The sequence below is a fragment of the Canis lupus genome, chromosome 4 (genome assembly GCF_003254725.2).
Source record: "Canis lupus dingo isolate Sandy chromosome 4, ASM325472v2, whole genome shotgun sequence".
NCBI lineage: Eukaryota > Metazoa > Chordata > Mammalia > Carnivora > Canidae > Canis > Canis lupus.
In genome coordinates, this window is record NC_064246.1 from 17,120,381 (window position 1) to 17,144,503 (window position 24,123).

At 32.5% G+C, this 24,123-nt stretch overlaps 1 long non-coding RNA gene across 6 annotated transcripts in view; it reads right to left on the reverse strand.

Annotated features, from left to right (window-relative positions):
- Positions 1-24,123, reverse strand: part of LOC112651794 (uncharacterized) — a 70,950-nt gene that overhangs the window by 34,795 nt on the left and 12,032 nt on the right. For 2 of the 6 annotated variants that reach the window (XR_007410128.1, XR_007410129.1), the window contains exons 2-6: positions 21,448-21,505; positions 16,289-16,327; positions 12,552-12,639; positions 7,159-7,206; positions 5,353-5,685 (exon numbers count right to left, since the gene is read on the reverse strand). This is a non-coding gene — a long non-coding RNA (uncharacterized LOC112651794). Of the gene's footprint in view, positions 1-5,352; positions 5,686-7,158; positions 7,207-7,870; positions 8,015-12,551; positions 12,640-16,288; positions 16,328-21,447; positions 21,506-24,123 lie in introns of those variants that run through there. The other 4 variants (XR_007410130.1, XR_007410132.1, XR_007410131.1 and 1 more) reach the window with 3 other exon arrangements.

The following is a 24,123-nucleotide window of genomic DNA, read 5'->3' on the forward strand; positions in this document are numbered from 1 at the left end:
GTGCTTTGGATTTTTGCCATTTTAATAGTGAATAGAGGTATTCATTGTTTTAATTTGCATTCCCCTGAGGATATATGACCTTGAGCATCATTTCATATGTTTATTTGCCACCTATATGTATTCTCGGTGTAATTACACATCTTTTGCCCATATTTTAATCAGGTTGTTTAAAGAGTTCTTGTATATCTTGGATAACAGTATTTCATCTAAGGTTTGTCTTTTCATTCTCTTGACATTGTCCTTCATGGAGCAGAAGTTTTGCATTTTAATGAAGTCTAATTTATTAATTTTTTTCACAAATTGTGTCCTTGGTATTTTATTTAAAAAGTCAGTCAAACTTGTATGTTATCTTCTAGGAGTTTTACAGTTTACATTCTATATTTAGGTCTATAATCCATTGGAGTTAATTTTTGTGAAGAGTATAAAGTCTGTGCCTAGAATCATGTTTTCCATGTAAATGTCCAATTATTCCATCATCATTTTATCAAAAAACTATCTTTGCTTCATTGTATTGTAATTGCTTCTTTGCCAAAGATCAACAGTGTCTTTGTATATTTGTATCACTCTATTGCATTACATTTTAAAAGGTGGTATAACATGTCTAACAATTATTTACGCTATCATCCTTTGGAGATGTTTCTGATTTAGTGACTTGAACAGACTCAAAAAAGAAAACACAGGAGGAGAAACTTAGTGGGGGAGGTGCCTGGGTGGCACAGGCAATTAAGAGCCCAACTGTTCTCCACGTTCTGATGTCCAGGTGTGCCTGGCATCAATTTCTCTGCTTTTTGAATCTCTTTGGCATTTTACTGTATGTAATTTAGATTTATTCAACAAGCAGATATCAAATACGTAATGTATATCAGGTCAGGCTACACTAAGATAGTGCATGTTTCATGATAGAAACTGCAAAAAACCAAACTGTACATGTTTTAGGTATCCATTATAATTCAATGGGATCAAAGCACCAAATATGATGGAAGGGGACTTTATTTTCATTATTTAGAATATTGAAAACATTTTGACTATCTGCCACTGGTTAATTCTAATAATGGTCCACTATGTGAAAAATAGTCCTCAAATAGAGAAAATTTGAGACTTTCTCTATGGTTATAAGGCAATATTATACCTACCTCTAAAATATCTCTCAGAATAAAATCTGTTGAGAAAGTAAAACTTCTTAGTACATTATTACAGAGAATTTTAAATGTTTCTGTGCAATAAATGAACTCCATAATAAGTATTTTTATGACTTGTTTCTGAATTAATATCTATCATTAAGAGAGGAAATGAAGATAATTTCCTGTTGGGGTGCATGTATGTGTGGAAAAAGACAGGGATGGAAGAGGTAGAGAGATGGGAGAAGAAGTGAAAGTTTAGAAGCTTAGATTTTATTATCACATATTTCCTTAATAGTTACTTGATGAGGTTTTTTTTTTTTTTTAACATTTTTGACATTGTACTGAAATCTTGGAAAATTTCAGTATGGTATCCTGAATTCTTTACTTTAGGAGACAAAATAATTCCTTGATTTGACTTAGTTATACATAGAAAGAGCTGGAAAAGGATAGCTCAAATTGATGTCATTTTTAAAATTAGTTACATGGATATTTTAAGAAGAGATGAAGCTTGAGGAAAAGAAAAGAAAAAAGTAAGGTACCTTTCTATGAGAGAAACCATTAAAATGCTATTTTGGTCTACTATTTGCCACAGATATATCTATAAAACAAACTTTCATATTTTTTCTAATTTCTTTTATTAAAAAGTGAACTATTGGTGAAAATGTCAATTGGTGCAGCCCCTATGAAACAGAGTATGGAGGTTTCTCAAAAAATTGAAATAGAAATACCATAAGACCCAACTATTCCACTTGTAGGTATTTACCTGAATGAAACAAAAGCACCAGCGCCAGAAGATACCTGCACTCCATAGTGCAGCATTATTTATGGTAGCCAAGATATGGAAACAACCTAAGTTTCCATCTAGGCATGGGTGTATAAAGAAATTGTGGTGTATATTTACAACGGAATATTATTCTATCATAAAAGAGAATGAATTCTTGCATTTGTGACAGTGGGGATGGACTTTGGGGGCATTATTCTAAGTGAAACAAGTCATATAAAAAAGGACAGATGCCATATCATGTCCTAAACATGGAATCCAAAAGGGAAAAAAAGTTCATTGGTACAGAGAACAGATGGGTGGTTGACAGAGGCAGGGATCAGGGATGGAGAAAATGGGCAAAGGGGATCAAAGGGTTAAAAATAAAAGAAATAAAATAAAGATGCCTTTCTGATTTAAAAAAAAAAAGCTGAGTAACAAATTATGTCATTATTTTCTCCATTCCTTTGAGTAATGTAGCCGAATTTATATTTTATATGCTTTAAGACAGAAGAAGCAGAAATTTTTCAGTCAATGAAGAAACCAGATCCAAACGTATGCTTTATTTTATAACTCAGCTTGTCTTTTTGTGTTTTGTCTGAGAGTCATGTAATGATGGCGGAGTAAGTTTTTGCCAATTTCTGATATTTATGTGGGATAGCCTGATTTAAAATATAGTCAAAACGATGCACATAATATTCCTCTGGGGCCTTTAGAAGCAGCACTTCAAGAGGCAGGTTGTTACCCTCTGGGGCGACAGAAGGCACAGTGTAATGAGAAGCCCTGGTAATGCTGACCAGGAAAAATTCCCTGTGACTTCCGACACCGAGAACACTGAGAAGAATGGTTTCATACTGAACTCCAAAGTCAAAGCCAAAAAGATAGACAGTGAATTGCAAGCATTGTTTGGCTTTGGGAATGCTTCTCTGTTGAACATGTTGCTCCACAAGAAGCAGCATCCAAGCTTCATTTAATGAGTGATGATAATTTTCAGACTTTTAGATAGGCTGGGGTGTATTTTAAATATATGGAAGCATGTAGTGTTAGCACAATAACAGTCTCTGGAATAGATCAGCTCATCATGAACATCCGTTGTCCCAGTTCTAAGTCCCTACCTCAAGCAGTTTGGTTTGAGTATCCAAAGGATTTTGAAAACCTAAACATACTGATCTATAAGCAGGTTGCTGCCACTGAATTTCTAGACTACTATCTGAAATACCAGCACTTGCCACTCCCACCCCCACAATATCACAATCCCTGCTGTTTTGGTCAGTTAATCAAGTGACTGTGGGATGCCTGGGTGGCTTAGTGGTTGAGCATCTATCTTCAGCTCAGGTCATGATCCAGGAGTCCTGGAATCGAGTCCCGCATCAGGATCCCTGTGGAGCCTGCTTCTCCCTCTGCCTATATCTCTGCCTCTCTCTCTGTGTCTCTCATGAATAAATAAAATCTTTAAAAAATCAAGAGGCTGCATTTATATTCATATTTATTATGAGATTTGTGTTAATATGTTCAGAATTTTAGTTCCTAAAATGTTGGTAGTGCTGTTAAAGGATTTTAATTACAGAGAGAAAAAAATATTTTTTAAATTGAATTGCTTATTTCCTCTTTGCAAATATACTCTTGACATATTTTTATTTAAATCCTTCTGTAACAACAACAACAAAATTGAAACAACATTTTAACTTTTAAATATAAGTTTCCTATAATGTCCAAGGACCATATTTTCAATAAATATTCTAAACTATTCCTAGAAAATTAATGCTTTTTGTTCATAGATGGGTAAATATGTAAATAAAATATTTTAGGGATCTCTATATTTTTTCTATCCAATATTAAAGGCAGTTATATTATGGGAAATTGAAAGACTAAATCCTTTATTTTTATGTCAACATTTGGTGAATAAAAACATCTTTAGAAAAATATAGTTATAGCTTATAGAAATTAATTGTAAATATGTTATTACAAATTTGAACCTCTAATACATTCTATATAAATTTGAAAATAGCACATAAACAATACATTAAAATTTTAACAATGCCAATTAATGTCTAGAAAGATTATCTGTTTTCAGATATATGTTTTTCAGTAGTGGAAAACTTCCAACTTTCATAATAGGGAAGACACTTCAGATATATTCAGTGTGACTTCATAGTATAGACATAGACCCAAATAATTAAGCAAGTTATATACCAGAAATTTGTAATAGACATCAGTCATAATTATTACATGTCCACAAAATTAAATGGATTATTTCTGTGCAAAATATCTGTCTTAGATACAGATATTTTGCACAGATAATACAGATAATTTTCAAGCTATTCTTAGAAAAATCCATCTTGGGCCACCTGGATGGCTCAGTCAGTTGAACGCCTGCTTTTGGTTCAAGTCATGATCTCAGGGTCTTGGGATCCAGCCCAGCAATGGGCTCCCTGCTTGGCAGAGAGCCTGCTTCTCCCTTTCTCTGTGCTGCTTCCCCTGTTCTATCTCTCTCTCTCCCTCTCAAATAAATAAATTAAATCTTTTTTTAAAAATCCATCTTATTTTATATATTTTTTCACTAGGTGGAGATTGGAAACAAATGATTACTAAGGTCCTGTCTGATATCTAAGATACTCTGATTGTTTCTCCCCTCCCCATTCAAACAAATATCCTATAAAAATGCAATTTTTCTAGCTGTAAGTTTATAAAGTAAAAGCATTCTTTTGGATTTATGCTGTGGACCTTCTTTATGTACCAAGAGAAAATTTTCTTAATATTGAGTCACAATATTCTGCATGTATATAGTCGAAAATAGTTCAGTTACGTTCTGTTGCTCAGCTTAAAATTTATTTGGCAGACTTTTCTTAGAGTTTTCAGGACTCCATTCAAGTATGACCAGCTCTCTGCAACCTTGCCTGACACCCTTCCCTTTCAAGCAAGTAGAATCAACCTTTGTGGGGTTTGTATTCTCACTGCAGCCTCAATAGTTTTCTATTTTTGTCATAGTCATTCTATTGCCCATGATTCTTTATAAATCTTTTGTCCCTTGATAAACATAAGCTAACCAAGGACAAATTCTTATTTATCTTATTTGTTTCTAATGTCTAGCATAATATCTGGTACCAGATAGGTGTCCAATGATTATTTAAAAATGAGTTAGTGTATAGATAAGAAACTCACAGGTGGCTTCTATAAATTTGCTTCATTTGCATAATTCTATATCCTATAAGACTAAAATTAGAAAGTAGGGATTGTTTCTGGTTTCCTAAAAAATGATCTCTTCCATAAAATAACTTAATAGTATATTATTTGGATAGTGTACAATTTATATTGAATTTCAACAAGGGAAGCTTGTCTGTGACTAAGCTTTTAAATTATTTTATTCTGTCATTAAATATCAATCGACTTTTAAAACTGCTATCCAAAAATCTAAACAAAATCCGCATCAGGTTTAAAATAATGTAGTAAAAGAAGAGCCAATGAAATTACCACTAGGAGTTAGAGGATAGTAATATCACCAAGAATGTGTGCTTGTATCTACTTCCATTTATTCCATACTTAAAGCATTTCTTCTCACTTGATAGCTCGCTTCTGAGTGACTGGAAATATTTTGTCCTGCTTCTTTGAAATTCACTTTTGCAAAGTATATCATAAGAAATACACAGGGTAGGGATCCCTGGGTGGCACAGCAGTTTAGCGCCTGCCTTTGGCCCAGGGCGCGATCCTGGAGACCCGGGATTAAATCCCACGTCGAGCTCCCGGTGCATGGAGCCTGCTTCTCCCTCTGCCTGTGTCTCTGCCTCTCTCTCTCTCACTGTGTGCCTATCATAAATAAATAAAAATTAAAAAAAAAAAAAGAAATACACAGGGTATTCTTTAAAATCCAATGTAAAATGTTTTGATGTCCACTATAATATGTAATATAAATCACATATAAGTCTACATGTTTTTGCTAATTATTATATGTACCATTTATTTTGATATTTAAAAATGGTCCCACTTTTTTTCTGTGTATGGAACCCATCTATTACATCTGATTGTAGTCTATCAAAACTAATACAATCTTACTGTTACTTAGACAAACAGATTTCCAATATTTTCTTTTTACATTTTTAGAATTCTTTGCAGTCATGAATGACTGCAAAACATGAATGACCAGATATGCCCTCTTCTTAGTCAATCTAGAATTTTCATTTTCCAGCAGGCCTTTTATTTCTCCCTCAGTTCTAGATCCATTTTCTTTGTCTTGGAGCCAGTAGGACTCATGTCACATTGCTGTGACTTGTCTACACACTGGCAAGTCCTATTCGCTGTATGTATGTATGCACATGTGTATGTACGTATTTTTGTTTTGAATCCTTCCTTTCTTTTTTTCCCTTTATTTTTATAACACCCAGTGCTCACTGCAAGTGCTCTCCTTAATACCCATCATGCATTTAACCCATCCTCTCACCCATCTCCTTTCCAGCCACTCTCAGTTTGTTCTTCATAGTTAGAGTCTGTTTTATGGTTTACCTGTCTCTCTTTTCCCCTATGTTCATTTGTTTTGTTCCTTAAGTCCCACATGTGAGTGAAAGTGTTTGTTATTTGTTTTTCTCTGACTGACTTATTTCACTTAGCATAATACACTTCCTCCAACCACATGATTGCAAATGGCAAGCTTTCATTCCTTCTGTGGCTGAGCAATATCCCACTGTATATCTTCCACATGTTCTGCATCCATTCATCAGCCGATGGACACTGGGCTCTTCCCACAATTTAGCTATTGTATATAACGCTGCTATAAACATTGGGATGTATGTATCCTTTTTAATTAGTATTTTTGTATCATTTGACTAAATACCTAGTAGTGTGTTTGCTGGGTCACGACGTAGTTCTATTTTTAACTTTTTGAGGAATCTGCATACAGTTTTCCAGAGTGGCTGCACCAGTTTGCACTCCCACCAACAGTGTAAGAGAATTTTTCTTTCTCCACGTTCTTGGCTATTTGCTTTAGATCCTAACAATGCTCCAGAGAGAAGCTTCTACAGAACAAACAGATCATCCAGCATGCTCCCACTGGTATGAAGAGAAAGTCTATTGCAAGAGACAGGGATGCTTATTCTATAAGTTTTTCACAAGTGTCTCCCCAATATAAAGATTTTTATTTTCTGAATGGTAGGGATGTTATAGATTCAAATTGTATTCACTCCAACACTGAAAAAATGTTTCATATTGAGTAAATACACAGATGTATTTATCAGTTTCCTTTTTTCATTCAGTACATGACTTAAATGATCATGAGAAAAATTTTACCGTGCAATGATTTCAAACTTGGTAAATCCAGTGAAAAGAAGATATCATCTTATAAATGAGAAAAGCAATTACAAATACAAATTAGATTTTAAAATAAACTATGGATCTTAGGGATTTCAGTGTGAATTTTCATTCTCAAAAGTCTATATGTCATTGGACTATTACTAATCAAATATCATTATAGAGCAGTGATTGCAAGAGAATTATCACAAACCATCTGATTAAATTTAAATTAAAACAATTTCATGAGATAGTTTCAATTTATCATTAAAATTATGTTTACACTGAAGGTAAAAGAAGTGTTATGTGCTTCTTTTATAGCCACTATGTCTTCTAATGCTATGTTTTGATTATATCTAATAATCAAGCTATATTTGTGAAATAAATAAAGAATACTTTGTGGTATTAAAAATCGAGCAATATGAAAACAATATATTAAAACACTCATTTCTGTAATGAGAAATAAAGGATAAGAGACTTGCTAAGTAGCTTTTGTATTTTTCTAGAACCTGGTATAGAAATATTATTAAAAATGGCAAATATTTCCAGTAACTTCCCATGTATTATTACTTCTTGGAAAAATTTTGTCTGTTTTTAGTCTTGCACATAAAAGAGCATGACATTTTCCTATACAATATCTATGAGGCATCATACACAGAAACAGTTGAAAATCCTTAATACTTTGAATGATAAAAAATGTATGTTATTTTACCTTTCACTTTAATAGACTTTTCCCTATGTCTCTAACCATTTCTAAGCAATTTCGACTTCCTTGTCCTTGTCCTTCCATTTGATAAGCAGAACATAAAAATAGATGACACAAAGATCTGTGACCAATTCAGAAAATCCGTCAGGGCTGAGAGGGCAGGAATTGACGGAGGGTCAATAACTTGTGTAAATGTGAACTGAAGTGAAAGGTGCAAAGCATTTGAATTCCAATTACATCTACACCTTTTAGGTGTGTTTCTGGAATGCAGAATGCAGGGGGCGGATATACCTTTCATCCCCTTAAATCCTTCTCTTTGAGCCTCTCCCTAGGAGAATCATTTAGCTGGGAGAGTGCGTGTACAATACTTAGTGGGCCATTTAATCTAAAATACTACTTTTCTTAGATTTTAGGGCAATAAAAAGATAATTAGTTAAAAATACTGGTAAATAAAAAGTTTTGTTTCAAAAAATATTTAACTTCAACATTAAAATGTAAAATGGAGGCAAAAGGGAGTCTTCTGAAATCTTTCAGCTTGAACATTTTCAGATATTCTCAGAGAATTTATATTAGCTTTATGTCTGTGTGTCTTCTGATTACAAAAGTAATGTTTGTTTATTTATTTACTTAGTAATTTCTATAATCAACATGGGCTTGAACTCATGACCTGAGATTATCTCATGCTTTATTAAATGAGCCAGTCAGAGGTCCCAAAGTAATGTTTGTTTATAATGAAAATAAATGAAAGGATAAAGAAGAAAACAGTACCTAAAGAATCATAGCAATTCATTTTTTATTTACATCAATTAACAAAAACCCTGGGATATACTTTTTGAAATATATATTTCACATGTTGTTTTATGTATGGCCTTGGGTAATTTTTTCCCACTATTCCTGTGATTTTTTGAAATATTTTCTCTTGTCTTCCTCTTTTCTGTTTTAAATACATACTTCTGTATTAAATGCATTTATAACATGTGGAATTATTAAGAAAAAATAAGATGAACTCCCATATGCCCAGTACAATTTAAGAAACAGTATTTTGCTGTGGGATATTGCAGATTAAGCATCCCATAGGCATTTAGGAATGTAAATGTAGAACATCACACTACCAATTTATAAAGGTCATGAATAAAAAAACAATTATAGGATAAATATGAGTTTACTGAGGAATACAAGAAGTGTGAAGAGAAACACAAATTAATTAACTGTATAAACCACCTGAAATTCAGTTTTAATCTTTTTCATGCCACATTCATAACAATTTGTCCCTAAATCATTTATATTTTAACAGACTATTCCCTTAGTGTGCTACTTTAAAATATGATATGTTTCTATAAAATGTTTTGATCACATTCGGGGCATTATTCAAATCCACTGATAAATTTTTTTTAATAGAATCTGACAACACAATATAGAATGTTGATGGAAATCTGGCATGGCAAAATACAACTATCTTTTTATTCTTTTAAAGATTTTTCATACTTATTTCTTCAGCATTAGATTTCCATAAGCATTTTAGAATCATTTTTCCAAATCACCTTTAAATTGCTTTTAATCCATAGGTTATTTGTGGAAGAATTTTATAATAATATCATCCTGTTCTTTGACCCAATATTTATTTAGGAGCTTATATTTAACCTTGATTTCTCTAGTGTATATTGTTTACAATTTTGCAATTAATTTGAGATATTTTGTACCCTATTTCAAGAATGTGTCCTGCAAATCAGGAAGCCCAAACTTCTCAATCTCTCATCACAAATCTTTTCATAATTTGGATCTGTTTTACTTTCTAAATAGCTCTCAAGTATCTATCGGTCTTGGGAATCCATCTGGGAAGGGAAATATATGCCAGTAAATAAATAAATAAAAAATATATAATTACAAGTGAGACAAATGATATTAGGAATAAGTATATTGGCACACCTGGGTGGCTTAGCAGCTGAGCATCCGCCTTTGGCTTGGGGCTTGATCCCAGAGTCTGGGGATCAAGTCCGTCATTAGGCTCCCTGCATGGAGCCTGCTTCTCTCTCCTCTTCCTGTGTCTCTGCCTTTCACTCTGTGTATCTCTCATGGATAAATAAATAAAATCTTTTAAAAAAATCAATGACTTCAGTGCTAAATAAAATGCTAAAAATTCCTGGAGAACAGTCATTTTAAAAAGTGTTCAATAATTAAAATTTTAAAAACATAGTACTAGTTAAATGAACCGAGTGAAATAAGCATTTTTAAAAATAGCTTTTGTTTTGTACTTTATTTCAGCAAAAACAATTTAAATACCAAACTGAAAGAGCCTCAAGGAAATCTTGGTTTTGTTTTGTTTTATATTTAGCACTTTAATCTCTTTTTTTTTTAAGATTTATTTATTTATTCATGATAGACATAGAGAGAGAGAAAGAGGCAGAGACACAGGAGGAGGGAGAAGCAGGCTCCATGCAGCGAGAACCCGACGTGGGATTCGATCCCGGGTCTCCAGGATCGCGCCCTGGGCCAAAGGCAGGCGCTAAACCGCTGAGCCACCCAGGGATCCCCGCACTTTAATCTCTTATATTCATTCTTAAATAAGGAAAGACTTACCTATATGTAATGTTTTCCAATATATAATGAAAGTTTAATACATTATCTACCCACTTCTCTTTATTTTCACTCTCGCTCAATAATTGTGGGTAGAAAACCTAGTCAAAAATTAATCTGAAGCACCATCTCCCATCCATTAGAATAGCTATTATATATAAAAAGAAAAAGAAAAAAAAAACAGAAAATAACAAGTGTTGGCTGGAATGTGGATAAATTGAAACCATTGCTCACTGTTAGAGATACAAAATGTAGTGACTATAGAAAACAGAATAGTTGTTTCTTAAAACAACAAAACAAGGAATTACCATATAATCCAGCCATTCCACCTCTGGGTATATTCCCCAAAATATTGGAAACAGGGTCTCAAAGATATATTTGTACACTAATGTAGCAGCATCATTCACAGTAACCAAAAGGTGGAAGTAACTCCAGTACCCATCAAGAGATGAATAGATAAACAAAATGTGGTATTTGCATACAATAAGATACTATTTAGCCTAGAGAGGAAGGGAATTCTAACATACACTACAGTATGGATGAACCTTAGGACGTTATACTTAGTAAAATAAGCGAGACACAAAAGGACAAATAATGTATGATTCTGCTTATATGGGATAATTAGGACAGCTGAATTTATTAAGACAGAAAGTCAAGTAGTAGTTGCCAGGGGCTGGAAAGAAGGAGGAATGAAATTTAAAAGGTAGAGTTTCAGTTTTACAAGATGACAAGAGTTCTGGGGTGGATGGTAGTAAATGTTGCACAACAGTATGAACATATCTCATGCCAGGAACTATACATATAAAAACAGTTATAATGGTAAATTTTATGCTATATGTATTATACCAAAATTTTAAAGAATAAGGAAGAAAAAATATTAATACTGAAGAAGCCAAGAATTGGAAACAACTTAAATGTTTATCATATAAATTAAGAATTTTAAAAAAAGATAATATTAAAAAGTAGTGTGCCAGTACTTAGGTAAGTTCTTCATAGCGTGGTCCCAATGAAAAAGCTGTCAGAATTTCAAACATTTTTGTCTCTCCTAAAAGCTTGAAATAAATCAACCTCTAAAGTAACTGTATAAATGCTCAATTTACACATCACTTTAAAATAAGGATAAAAATGAAACTTTAATGAATTTAGACTGTGTTTTCAGAAAGCTTACATTTATTCTTACAGGTTTTTTCTTAAAACACATGGTAATGATGATTTAATTGAACATACATTGGCCAAACAGAACATTTTAGGATTGAAACATATTCTAACAATATGCCACATTTATACCTCTAGGCACTGAACAAACATTTTGCCATTGTTTTATTTATAGAAAATCAATGGGTTTTTCGGTTACTCTCAAATGGATTAATCATACCTTTGATTGAATCATCCAAATAGAATCCATAAAAATGGTTTAATTTTAAGCAGTTTGGTTTTCTTAAGTGAAACTTTAGTTCTTCCAGTATCTCAACTTTCTTTGAAAAGGCATATCTGCTTTTTTAATCAGTGTATCTATCTCTTATACACAGTGTGATTGATAACTTTGAAAAGTCGTGTAGAAGGAAAGCCCAGACTTAAATGTAAATATACAACCTGTGAGATGTGCACCATAAATACACTTGTGCTCAACCTCCTTCTAAGAAGAAGGATCATTGATATCAACCAAAGTCAGAATTGTTGGAGAAGCATAAATGTAAAGCCTTATATTATAACATGAAGGGTTTTGTTATACAATAAGGTATCCATAGGTGCTTGTTTCTCCTTTGTGACTAAGGATGGCTTGGGTCCAGGCAACTTTTTTGGGAAGATTTTGCAGATCAGGGTGGGCTCCAAAGTCAATGTAAGTGATTGGAGAAGATAATATCTCTGTTCTAGCATTAAGATCTTTCTTTAGTTTACCTTTAAATTATTTGCACTCAGCCTCAAAGTGCCAAGACAGAGAAGAATAAGATCAGATTATTAGTCTGAAGTAACTTGATCATGAAGACAGCATAGCTTCTTAAATTTCACATTGGATCTGTCCAATTCTCTTTATTAAAAAAAAAATTGTTCTGGAGCCAAAGTAATGTAACATAATGTAATATAAAGTAATATAAAATTGAAATGCTCTTACCTCTTTATCCTAATTGATTTTACTTAAGGCAAGTTCAATCTAAGCATCTGGAGGCACGGATTCAAATACTCCACCTATTCTCTCCATTCTATCATAGTTTCACAAGAAACATGATATTTACGTGGAAAAGGAATATAAACAAAGTATGATTCTAAAGTAAGATCCTATCTTCTACATGAATTAGAATATCACAGAAATTATTTTAAGAAAATGCTGTCTTAAAATTCTATAACTTTTCCATATGAGATTTCAGTGAATAAAAATTTTAGCTAGAATTTATGAGTTATTAAAAACTTAGTATTCAACTATATGTCTTTAATAAGTAGGTACTTGCCAAATTTATCTTGATATGACAAGAGAAAGATTTTCTGACCTGGCATAGATGTGTTATATTTCAAGTAAAATATAGTCAGTTATTTTCCAAGGAATCCAAAATCTTGATGACTTGTATACAGAGGTAATATGTCATGGAAATAATATTATTAAATTGAGTTTAGGAAAAAAATTGAGTTTAGGCAAGTATTTTGAACTATGAACACATAGATGCCTTGTGACATGTGTAGAGATAGCAATTTTTTTTACATATGTACATTTCAAAATATTTAACAATGGACAAAAATGATCTTTGCAACTGGGCTATAAAGAGACAGAAAAACACACGGATATATACACCCAAAAAATAATATTTTCTGGAGTTGAAGTTGTGTCAGAATAAAAATATAAACTTGCAATCACAATTGTCAGCTTCTGAATTCTTAAAAACTAAGTGTGTAGGAGAATGATGCATGTTAAGAGACTTTCTAACTTCTGAAAAAATCATTCTGATATTTATTAATCTTTAATGACTTTATTGTGCATTAAAGAAATGGCAAATAAGTTGGTTCTGTGTGCAATCAGACCCAAATTGTTTGCTTCTTCCTCACACAAGCAAAATCCTTAATGCCTATATTAAGATTAAGAAAAATAGGGATCGCTGGGTAGCGCAGCGGTTTGGCTCCTGCCTTTGGCCCAGGGCACGATCCTGGAGACCCAGGATCGAATCCCACGTTGGGCTCCCGGTGCATGGAGCCTGCTTCTCCCTCTGCCTATGTCTCTGCCTCTCTCTCTCTCTCTCTGTGTGTGTGACTATCATAAATAAAATAAAATAAACTGAACCTTAAAAAAAAAAAAAGAAAAAGAAGATCCACCACATTTTGAATCACCCCACCAAGCCAAGCACAGGATAAAATAGAACACTTGTAAAAAAAAAAAAAAAAAAAAAAAAAAAAAAAAACATGGATTGTCTGTTAGCATTCAGACAACTATGTATATAGACTTAAACTGACCTTTTTATAAAAAAATATTTATTTGAGATAGAGAGCATGTGCATGTGCATGTGAGCAGAGAGTGAGGGAGCAGAAAAGAAACAGACTCCCTGCGGAGGGCAAAGCCCAAAGCAGGGCTTGATGTCACCACCCTGAGATATCCTGACTTGAGCTGACATCAGGAGTCAGACAGTTGACAGACTCAGCCACTCAGGTGCCCCTAAATCAACCTCTTTAAATAAAATTAAACCTGAAGTGAAATATGTGCCTTTCACATATCCATACACTTTCTCTAAAATAGTACATTTTTAGTAGTTCAGGATCAATAGGCAAACTATACTAAAAATATCAAGGAAAATGCCAATGTTGTTTTCTCACAGAGACTTGTTTAGAATTTGGTAGGTAAACTTGCTAGAATTACATAATTGTAAATACATTAATTTGGCTGAGTTCTACAGCATAGATTTAAAAATAGCAAACTCACTTTTGCCATACATATCAACATGATAATATTTTTTGTTTGTTGTATGTTTTCTATGAACTTAATTTACTTTACTTGGTGGGGAATATCCAACTTCAACAATTATTTCATCATCATGGTCAACCAATTCTTAAAAGAGTATATATCATTAAAATACACACTTGATTAATCATGCCATGTATATTCTATACTATTTTTGCAGTTTCTCACTTAATCTTTCTTTATCTGATCTACCTGTGCATAATTATCACCTGGGAATTTTGTGGAATGTGGCTTAATCTACACTATGTAAAAACAACCTCAATAACTCTAATCTAGGTGATGTCAAGACTGAAAATACTGGAATAGTACATTGTAAATTGGTGAATTGAAGAAAAAGTTGCATTCTGCCACAAGTCCGCCAGAATGATTATGTGAGAATCCCTTTCAGCTCGTACATTATCCCAAGAGCTAAACAAAAACAAAAACAAAAACAAAAACAAAAAAAAACAAAAAAACAAAACAAAACAAAACAAGAACTTGCTCCCTCTCATTTGTTCTTCTTTCTCTTCTTACCTCACCTTCCCTTTCTTCTCCTCCTTGCCTGTTCTTTATCTTAAAGTATCTTAGGAAAGTGTGTGGTCTATATGATCTATAAGCTTTTAGGGCAAATGTTTAGGCTTTCACCACAAGACCTCTTTAATTACTTCTAAATCACACCGTTATTCATCAGTCGACTCAAAACCTAAGATTTCATCTTGCTTTGTAATCTATTACTTTTTGGTTGTGCCACTTGGAGGACAGTACTAAATCTCATAGTACACCATTTCCAGAATTCAGGAATGTCAGCCTAGTTGGTATATCTTGGCAGTTTCTACCTCTAACATGAATGGTGCAGAAGGAAAAGAGTTTGTGTTTTTACAAATCTGGATTCTTGATACTATGCAGTCAGGTATTTTTAAAAGGGGAAGATTGAGATGCCCTTTAATTTTATCAAGGTTTATTTTATTCACATGTAACCATAGTGTGAAAATAAACAACATAATAGGAAATAATAACATAATAGGAAAATACCTTAATTTTCCCAATTCCTTACACTTTTTTATTGTTTATTTTTATGATTTTGTTCAGACCTTTCTGTCCTAATCATTGTCAGTGCCTGCTATATTATGTCTAAGGCCTATTTTTCTTTCATTTTGCACATTGGAATTCTTCTAACAATCTATACAATCGTTTTACTTTATCATAGTAGTCTTACTTAGAGTCTGCTTTACTTTCCAATATTGCGTCATAAACAATTTTTTAAAATTTAAGTCTGTTCCACTTACTTCCAGCAATTCCCTAATTTGAGCAGTGGTCACTACATCTTATCTACTTCTCAAAATACCATTTGGCATTTGAAAATTTTATCAAAATCTATCACTTTGTTCCATATCTGTAAGTTAACTCTTTCTTCCTAATTCTAATTATTGTCATGCTGTGATAAAAAGCCCATCCCAATTTGAAAATAATGTTGAATCCTGAATTAAACAACACTTTTACCAGTAATAGATTGGAACCAAATATTTTTTTTTTTTTTACTGAGTTCACATTAGTGTTAGCTAAGAATGGATGTGGGGCTGATGATAGGAAATATCCTGTAGAGATGTAGTTTGACATTAAGGACCCACAAAGTAGAGATTTTAGAGAAAGTATGTGAACAACCAGTGTTTATTATATACAAACTAGTACCTAGTTTTAGAATTTGTCAAATGTGACCGCAAAAAAGGAGGCAGAGAAAACAATGAGCTGAAGATACAAACACAGAAACACTGTGACTTACAGGGTGATTTGATTTACCTCAAAGCCAGTGTAGACACAACTCAAGATAAAGAAATATAAACATTTTGTTAGAGGTTGCTCAAAACAATGACACTGAATTGACACTATTGCCTGCACCAATTCCTAATCTCTCTACTACTACCCTTGCTTACCTCTCCACTCCACTTCTCTTCAGACACTCTTGGGTCCACCTTAAAGATAAGAATCAGAATTTTAAGAAATGTTAACACACTGCTATAAAACACCATATACCATAAAAGGCATTACTCATGGAAACACAATGGTATTAGATAGAACATCCACCATTCTTACAATGGGATTACAGACGTGATATTTCTTTTAAAAGAAAGAGAGAAAAAAACATGAAAAAACTCAACAGAAAAATATATAGTAGAACAATGTAAAGAGCAGATATTTTCAGAAATAAGAAGCAAAAATAGAAAAAAAAAAATAAAAAAATAAAAAAAATTAAAAAAAAAAAAAAGAAAAAAAAAAAAAGAAGCAAAAATAGAAAATAAAAGAAATAAAAATCAATTGAAAATTAAACAGACAAAAACAATAATTGTAAAAATGTTGCTATAATGGATAAATCTGAATAAATCATAGTAAATAAAATTTTAAAATAACATAAAATTGAGAGAAAATGATGGATTCTTTTAAAAAGATTTTATTTATCTGAGAGAGTGAGCAAGAGAGAAAGTACAAGGACAAAGGGAGACAGGGAGATCAGACTCCCCACTGTGCAGGGAGCTAGACAAGAGTCTCTGTTCTAGGACTCTGGGATCATGACCTGAGCCAAAGGCAGACACTCAATCCACTGAGACACTCAGAAAGCCTGAGACAAAATGATTGTTATATAATACAGAGAAAAGAAATGCCCCTAAAAATATGAAATTCCAAAAGAATACAGTTCAAATGGAAAAGAAAGCATGTTGAAGAATTAAATAAAAGATAAAAGATAAGTTTCCTGAAAAAGAAACTTGATCCTGAAAATTCAAAGGGCATGTCTTATTAAAAAAAAAAAATCTATCTATCTATCTATCTATCTATCTATCTATCTATCTATCATCTATCTATCAACTATTGATATTTATGGAGAGAGAGAGAGAGAGAGAGAGCAAGCAAGTAAGCACATACAGGATTTATACCAGTGGGATAACTTTGATAACAAATTAACCCTAAATTTTAATGCCATAGTCTAACAAAGCTTTGTTTGTAATCCAGGCTACATGTTCATTGAAATATATGAGATTGATTGCCATTTTCTGGATAAAAATGGTCAAGTAAAAACAGTTTCATGTGGTTCAAACTGTAGATTGACAGTGGGCTCTGAATCACAATCCATTAGCTTTACCAATTAGAACATGGTGGCTCCTTGTCATAGTAGCATATGTCAATTAACTCTTTTTCATAATTTTGCCAAGTTTTGTTTATCACCTTCTCTCATATCCCATTGGTTAGAACTACTCATATGGTCTTCCTTTTCAGCAATCAAGTTGGGAAGTATAGTCATCTGTGTTCCCAGAAGATCAGGAGAACCAAATATTGGCAAGTATTTGTAATGTCAATACAGAGACAATAAAGTATAATAAAGGGTGAAACATTAAATAGTCTTCATAGTTCTGTATAGAAATACAAACCAGGATGGTTGAGTGAGTGTAGAAAATTCTGGCACAATTAAAATAAAATTTAATATTTTTCTACACAGTTGACTTTCAAGTATGCAAACATGTTTAAGTATACTCTAACTTAGAACATAATTATGACATTCATAAAAAAAAAGCTGCAAAAAGCTAGACAAATAGAACCCAACAATCTAATAAAAATGACAATGAGCTAGTTCAAAAAAGAGAAACCATGATTTAAAAGATAAATCTATTCATATATAAACAAAGCCTAAACGTCTGTAACCATCATGCATCAGGGGAAAATGTAATTTTTTACAAAAAATAATTTTGTAAAAGTAATATTTAACCCAAATGTCATTGATAGGAAGAACAAGAATTGGAAATAAAAATAAGAGTAGTGATCCCATCATATTTCATTTTGATATCAGTAGATATTACTTGAGACAGTGATAGAATTTTTTTCAAAAATGATTAAAACCTTTACATTTTCTAAACTGCAGAGGAATCTCAAAATTAGCATCTCCTTTGACAAAGAATTAAAGCTTTATTTTAACCATTTTTTCAATATTAATTTATTTATACTTGGTTAAATAAGGATTCAGTTCAATATTTTTATTTGAAAAATAACATAGAGCAGATTTTGATTTAATCAATCTTTAAATTCCTAACATTTGATGAATATTTATTTTATGCTCACTAGGTGCCACTCTGTTGTTGCCGGTAAAATTACCTTATTCCCTGTCCCTATAGAGTTTGCATTCTACAGGGAACACATTCAATGACATTACCCAAATAATCATACGATATAATTCTCAGTAAATATAAATGCTAGGAAGAGAAAGACAGTGGGGTAAGAGATAAGACATGGAGCTGGCTATTTTAGGATGCTCAGGTAATTCCTCTCTGTAGTCATATTTTAGCAAAAATCTAATAAAATACAGGAGCAATGCATAAAAAAACACCAGGGAAGAACATTCTTGGTGGAGAAAAGAGCAAGTGCCAAGGCCCTGAGAAGAAATGACCTAACGTCTCAGTATGAATGAATCTGAGTGGGCCAAAGGGGAATTGTTTGAAGATACTCTCAGCTCAGGGACACAGGCAGGACCACATATGCCACACTGAGTTGCGTTTTATTGTAAAGGTGACAGGAAGCCCTATTATGGTTTTGAGTGAGGGAATAAGAAGGTCTGATTTTTATTTTAATGGGCAATTCTCACTACTCTGGTGAAATCCCATGAAAGAAAGAGGTAAAGCAGGGAGACCAGAAGCCTACTGAAGTAGTCAAGGAGAAGCATTAAGAGAAACTTAGCATTATTGCTGGTATTGATGGTAAAGTGGTCGAAATCAGGAAACATGGTTTCTTTTACTGAAATATATACATTTTGGAGTTGGTAGGAAGTTAATGCTATTTAAAGCCACAGAACTAAATGAGATCTTCTGGAGGTGAAAGTGGAGGGAGCTCTTAATTTCATCCATTCATCCATCTTCCATCTGTTCATCCATTCATCTGTCCATCTATCTCTGTATATCTCTGTATGTCTTGAAAAAATATTCTGTGATGTTATGAGATTTTTAGTGACTTTTTTCTTTTGTTTTTTATTTACTTTTTTGGTCCTACTTGATGACGAATATATGCATATGCCATTTTTATAAAAATAGTAACCTCAGTTATTGACGAAGAGTGTGAGATACAAAGAAGCATGATGGTTATTAAAAATCTGATGAATCAGTGTCCCCTGGAATAATGAGGTTATTTCATGTGAACACTTTTAGTGACAAAAAACAAAACTTAAGTATCATCTAAAATGAGAATGCTGAATGCCCACACATGTCATTTTCTGGACATCTGTGTTTAGAGTTTGCCATTCGGCTTCTCAGAAAGAACTAGAAGAAATAGGTAATAGCAACAAACAACATATGGTGGGAATTAAAGGGATAAATAATCCAGAGAAAATGTGATCACTAACAGTTAAATTTTAATCTTTTAGGAGTAATGCCAAATAGTAGATTGAGTAAGAGCTTTTCAAAATTTCTTGGATAAACTTTTGTTTGTTTTTCAAGCAACACTTTGCTAATTAAAAATCCAAATACTCTGTGCTGCATATTTAAAAGGCAAATGTTGACATGCAACTTTGTCAGATTTTGACAGATTTAGGTTGAGAAATTTTGAATTTCACAATAAAGTGAAATAAATTCACAACACCACAAGTTAATTGGACCGGAGTTTTAGTCACAGTTTTGTAAATACCTAAATGAGGAAACAGATCAAATGACATTGTTAAAAAAACTTATGTAACACTACCAGCCTGAAATGTTCCACCCCGGCACATTCTTTGAAACTAAAATGACATCATGTAACATGCCAACATTTTGAAAAGAATGAAGTTGTCTTATAATAGTCATTATTACATTATTATACAAGAAGCCAGTTCTATTTCTCTCTCATGCTTTCATTCATTAAAAAATAAAATCCCCTCCCAACTTTACAGTACCCACCTATTATCATCTTTCTCTAATGCTGTTCTTTGTCTAGATGGTTGACTTCATGGCTAATAATCAAAGGTAGAAAGAGGCTGCAAATTTGTGGATCTTAACTCAAACACTGCTGTGGCAGCTTCTGCCTTTTATCAACAGCTCTCTATAGGGATTGATGATCTTCCAAACAACCGCACATCAGTTTCCTGATTGCTAGCTCTCCCATTTATACCAGTATTTTAATTTGCTTTATTTCACATATTTTTAAAAGAATTTCCTGTTAATATATGTAGCCACAATTCAATATGTTTTGTCCATCTATGAAATTCTATTTTGTACATATGCAACAATAAAACCATTTTTATTTCTCCATGAAAATCTGGACCTTGTTATTTTTTAAACCAATATATTTCTCTTTTTTAAATTACAAAATTTATAGCATTTATTTTTACTGTGACTATACTTTCTATATTAAGAAACTATAAAAAAGATGGACAGATTAAATCAAAAGCAAACATAAAGAATGCAATGATGAAGGACAGAAATCAATATAATAGAAGCAAACAAATAATTTTAATGTTATAGTAATAAAAATAACTTGGTATTGGTTATAGTATAGACACACAGCAGAATGGAATGGAACACAGAGCTTGGAAACAGGCACACAAACACAGTCAACTGAATTGTAATTAAGATCAAAGCCAATTAACTAAGGAACAGGTAACTATTTTAACAAATTGTGCTAGAACTGTTGAGTGTAAACACAAAAATATAAGAAAACTCACCTATATCTTGCAAATTATTCAGACGTTAACTCAGAATGGAATATAAACCTAAATGTAAAATGTAACTATACAATTTCTAGAAATAAACAGGAAAAATGTCTATGCTACCATGTTCACTAAAGACTTGAGATATTCATTAAAAATGAAAAATCAAGTACTTCTGATATGCGACACTATTAAGAAAATGAAAAGACAGACCGTGAACTCAGAGAAATTATATTTGCAAATTGCACTTATGATAACAAATATAGAATGAGGAACTTTCAAACTCAATACTCAGTAAGAAATCAGAAAAAAATACAAAGTTCAGCAAAATGTCTTAACAGATACCTCACCAAATAATGGCAAATAAGCATGCAAGAATATGCTCAACAGCAGTAGTCATTAGAAAATTGCAAATTAAAACAAGATGCTACTACATACCTATTCTGACAATACTAACTGATTGTGTAGGTGTTGAGTTTCCAGACTTTCATACAATCTGGTGAAAAAGAGAAATGGTAGTTACTTTTTGACATTTTTATAAAGTTAAATATATGTTACCCAATGACCCAGCAATCCCATGCCTACCTGTTTACCAAAGAAAAGTGAAGACTTATGTTCACACAAGAACCTGTATGTGCACATTTGTGGAAATTTTACTATAAATGTCCAAAGGTGGGAACAACACATACATCTTTTGCTATATTCAATAAATGGAATATTATGCAGCATTAAAAAGGGTATAAACTATTGAGTCATGTAGCAACATAGATAAATCCTAACTGTATTTTGCAAGTAAAAGGAGACAGATTGCAAAAGCTATATCTTGTAGGATGCTGTTTATATGATACTCTGCAAAAAAAGATAACTTTTAGTGATGGGAAATACTGTTTTCTAGAACACTGGGTGTACAAATTGTAGTCATCCCTGAAAGATGAGCCTAAATGTATTGTAAATTCCTTTTCTCCTTTTTAGTATTTCTCTCCATCAGATGCTTGGCCTAGGGACAAGTTTGTGTTCATAGGATCATATTTTACACATAATAATTGTACAAGTGGAAAAGGAGAATGGGCATATCTAAGGATATGGCAAAACTGCCCTAGTATATAAAGTAAGAAATGTTTATAGCACTGAAAATTATAATGCCTTGACATATTGTCTTAATTTCATTAGTTTTATCAATGAACATACAAATACATTGAATGTTCTCAACAAATCTACTCATTTTTATCAGTGAAATGAAGTGAAATATCTTTTTCATGACAGATTATTTTTAAATAATTCTACTAAGTCTTTGCAAATGGCTTTCTTTCTTAATACTTAATTAAATTACTTAATCCTAATTAAGATATTCTGGAGATAACTAGAAATGAAGTTGATTCACTCACTTTAAGTGACACCAAGACAAAGATAAAGGTTTATTTCAATGGTAGTATATTGTTTCTTACAAAAATGGAAGATCAAGTATCATATTTGTGCCTTTCTTCATTCATGGCAACTGTGTAGGTAGGCACTTGACTATTAAAGGTAAAGTTCACAGATCGTGTTGCTCTTCTGAGAAAATCTTTTAGTGGCTTAGCATTACTTTTGGAATCAAGTCTAAATTCATTCTCATAGGTACTCCATTAGTCATCAAGCCAAGTCATTCTGAATATCATCATATCTACAAGAAAACAATAGGTTTTTACTGTTTTCATTTTCTTTTCTTCCTTCATCTAGTCTCCTTATCAATATTTCATATGAAACTAGTAGTGAAAGCACAACTTAGTCCCACTGAAAAGAATCTGTGTCTCCAGATGAGGTATATTAGCTATTTAAACTCAAGGGGGTATCAAAAAGATAGCTAAATATCCCAGTTAAGTGTCCTACTTAAAGTTGTTACTGCTGATCTACAAACGATCACTTCAATAAACAGTGAGAGAGAAAATATCATTTAATTAGAAGAACTAAATTGACCAGAGTATTGCCAACAGAAACAGATTTTTATTTCTGAAACTGGGCTAATTATGATAGTCATTATACGCAAGTGCATTTTTAAATTCCAACTTGGTATACATTCCATTCTGACATAAATCATGAGAAACTGCATAAGGGAAGTACACTATCTGCCCCATACAAAGCTGAATAATTTTTGCTATATTGGACTTTTGAATAAATAGAGGATTTAATAAGAATGATGATTTTTAAAATGTGCGTTGTAACATTCCCCTAACATTACAAACTAAACTTAAATCCATTTCACCCTTAAATCTTTACAAAATAATAATGGGTAATGGAACAAAGACTGTTATCTCTATTCCGAAGAGCAACAGCTAATATTTATTGACAGCAGTGTATGAGATACTGTACCTGGTACTCTAAACCCATATCTCATTTAATTCTCAAAGCCATCCTACAAGAAAATGACTACTGTTTTACTATTCAAAAGACACAGCTAATTAGACTTAAAGGTAAATGGCAGACCAGGTACTAAGATTCAGGACCACTGAAATGTTCTTAATCCCTACGTGTGACGGCCTTCTGAATGAAGACACTGAAAACCTGAAAGCTAGAATTAGGTAGCTAAGCCGGATATAGAATCCAAATTTCTAATTGCTTATTAGACAAATTTTACTTCTATTTCACAAACCATATCTTTATGTAATGCCTTCTCCAGCATGCACACAACCTACTACTATCCGCCTTTTCATTTCAGAATTATGCAATAGATCTGTTCATAGGTACACATGCCAGCATAAAACTGCTTTTCATCTTCATTCAGTCATTAGTACCTTTAAAAGAGTTACATTGCTGAATATTGATAGTTACATCAAACAACTCACTTCACAATACCTACTGATCACTAAGAAGTTACTAAGTGCTTTTACTCACACACCTTTTCACTTATCTTTATTAGCAAACAAGAGAACAAATATTTGCCATTCATCCAATTGAGAACAAAGCCCTTTCCTTCTTTCTTCTTTCCTTCTTTCTTTCTTTCTTTCTTTCTTTCTTTCTTTCTTTCTTTCTTTCTTTCTTTTCTTTCTTTCTTTCTTTCTTTCTTTCTTTCTTCTTTCTTTCTTTCTTTCTTTCTTCTTTCTTTCTTTCTTTTTCTTTCTTTCCTTCTTTCCTTTTTTC